Source organism: Silene latifolia, unplaced genomic scaffold, assembly GCF_048544455.1.
Source record: "Silene latifolia isolate original U9 population unplaced genomic scaffold, ASM4854445v1 scaffold_132, whole genome shotgun sequence".
Taxonomy (NCBI): Eukaryota; Viridiplantae; Streptophyta; class Magnoliopsida; order Caryophyllales; family Caryophyllaceae; genus Silene; species Silene latifolia.
In genome coordinates, this window is record NW_027413132.1 from 279,660 (window position 1) to 282,296 (window position 2,637).

The 2,637-nt window shown below is 39.2% G+C and overlaps 1 non-coding gene across 1 annotated transcript; it reads right to left on the bottom strand.

Moving 5' to 3' along the window:
* Positions 1–2,211: 2,211 nt before the first annotated feature.
* On the bottom strand, positions 2,212–2,318 carry LOC141637687 (small nucleolar RNA R71). The gene has a single exon (XR_012541857.1). It is a non-coding gene; the product is annotated as a small nucleolar RNA R71 (small nucleolar RNA).
* Between the last annotated feature and the right edge of the window lie 319 nt (positions 2,319–2,637).

Consider the following 2,637-nt stretch of genomic DNA (forward strand, 5'->3'; position numbering starts at 1 on the left):
AAGAGCAATGTTGAGAAAGGATCCTTGCGTCCCCAAGGAAATCCCCAAGGAATTTATGAAGAAAAGAAGAAGAATTGACGCTGACCAACAATCCGAACGGATTGCAGACAATCCGTCCGTCCGTCCCAAAGACAATCCGAGCGTCCCTCCTTGGAATCCGCTCGGATTCCCCTACAACAATCCGAGCGTCCCTCTCCTGAATCCGCTCGGATTGCACCGCCCAAATCCGGCCGTCCCGACTCTAATCCGCACGGAGTTCCTTGACAAAGACGGATTTCATTCTTCAAGCTACGAAAAGAGAAGCCCTTCTCTCAGAAAATACCGGGTCCTCCTTGCTCAACTTAAAAAGTGTAATTACTAGTTTAGCCCTTAGTTAACCCTAATGCATCCTCCCTAATTTTCACTATAAATACCCCATTAGGCTAATTAGAGGAGCATGTTCTTCTTATCAATAATTAGTGTAGTTAATATCAATCAAATCTCTCTTCAATATTGTAATCAAGTATTAATCAAGTTTTAATCCAAGTTTTAGTCCTTTAATCTCTCTCTTGTTCTTCCTTTATTTTGGGTAATTGAAGATTATTTGGGTTATTATTGGGAGATTGACAACCTCTCAATCTAGGATTCAAGTACTTCTATTATTCTTGCTTTATTATTGGAATCATTAGTAGGTATAATCTCTTAATCCCTTTTTAATTATTGTTAATTACTTTCATTTATTCATCATGTTTCATTATGTTAGTATGATTGACAACCTTTCTAGCATGATCAACATGATAATGAGTGAGTAGTCTCTTAGCTAGGGTTTAATGGGTGATTAGGGGAAACCATCATGGGGAATGATTCATGCTTAAATCAATATGCTTTCATATCTTATTTGCTTGCTTGTTTTGATCTTAATACATGCACATGTTATATTTGATGAAATGCTAAGCCTATGAATCCTTGCATTTACTATCATCTTCTATCTTTTCAATGAGACTTGTAAGACATAACCCAACTCGAGTCTTGTTAGACCATGCATGTGTTGAGTAGGAAAGATTAAGTCGACTTGTAGGTGTTGTACAATCTAATCGATTCGGCTCCGGGACCCAAACTTTCCTAGGATTGTAAGATATAACCCAACTCAATCCATCACAACAATAATTGCTTGCTTATAACTTGAGAACATGTTTGTATGATCATATCCCATGATTCCCCTACGACCCCATGACACCCTAGTGCTTTTAATCAATTGTTTACACCCCTTTTTATCCATCTTGCTTGTTTATTTTCATTGTTATTCTAGTTTAGTAACCTTCTACATCAACCCAATTTGTGACACCCCTAGACACTACTAGTTGCAATAGAATTCTCATTTCAATACCCGTCCCTTGGGATCCGACCTTTACTTGCCTCTTTACTAATTGTAGAGTTGTTTGTGAAGTATAAATTGTGTTTTGTATCGACCATTGACCAACGACCACATATGCTTAATTGTGAACACGAAATGGCCTCGATCAAAAATGGCGCCGTTGCCGGGGACGGTGTTTAATTGATTTTAGATTTCTTTTATTGTTATTAGTTGTGTCTTTTTCACCTTGGGGAAGTAAAACTCCTCAAGGTTTGTTCTAATTGTTTTCGCGTTGTTTGATATTTTGCATGTCTAGAAGGTTACAAAGTGATTTGTTACCTTTTGACCGTGAAATCGAAAGAACCTTGACGAATAATAGGAGACTTGTTAGGAGGAATTTGAGAGGTGTTGGTGAAGTTGTTCAACCCACTAGTGAGTTTGTCAATCCTTTCGCAATAGAAGGAGAAGAAAACCCATTACACAATATCCCACAAAATCCACCTACAATGCCTAAATTCTCGTCACACTCTATACCCACCGAGGAGAATCTACCAAATGGTACTCCTACACCGCAACATCTCACCGGTAATTTTATTGCCAAGTCCGCCTTCATCCAACTAGTTGAGAGGAGCCAATTCGGGGGAATGCCTAGTGAGGACCCTCATTCTCATATGGAAACCTTTTGCGATTATTGTGATGCTATCTCTCAAACGGGCGTGACTCAAGACCAAATTAGATGGGTCTTATTTCCTTTTTCGTTAATCGGCACCGCAAAGCAATGGTTGAAGGGCCTTGATAAGGCCACCCTTGGAATAGATTCTTGGAAGAAGTTAGCTCTAGCTTTCTACAAAAAATTCTACCCACCGGAAAAGACTAACATGCTAAGAGCTCAAATTACGGGTTTTAAGCAAAGGGATGAAGAATCTTTGTATGAAGCTTGGGAGCGGTTCAAAGGTGTTTGTCGCTCATGTCCTCACCATGGACTTAGCAAATGGTTTTTAGTGCAACAATTTTGGAATGGTTTATATGAAGATTCTAGGAACATTCTCAATATGGGATCAAATGGAATGTTCACCGAGGTTGATGACAATCAAACATGGAACAAGATTGAGGAAATGGCGGTCCATAATTCACAATATAGTAGACCTCGCAAGGCTACTAAAGGAGGAAAGCATAAAGTGGACTCCGTTACTCAATTGGGTGCTCAACTTAGTGCTCACATTGACACAATCAACTTGAAGTTTGAACAAGCTATGGCTAGACTTGAGGAAAACTCAAAATCATCGAAGCATCATGTCAATGCC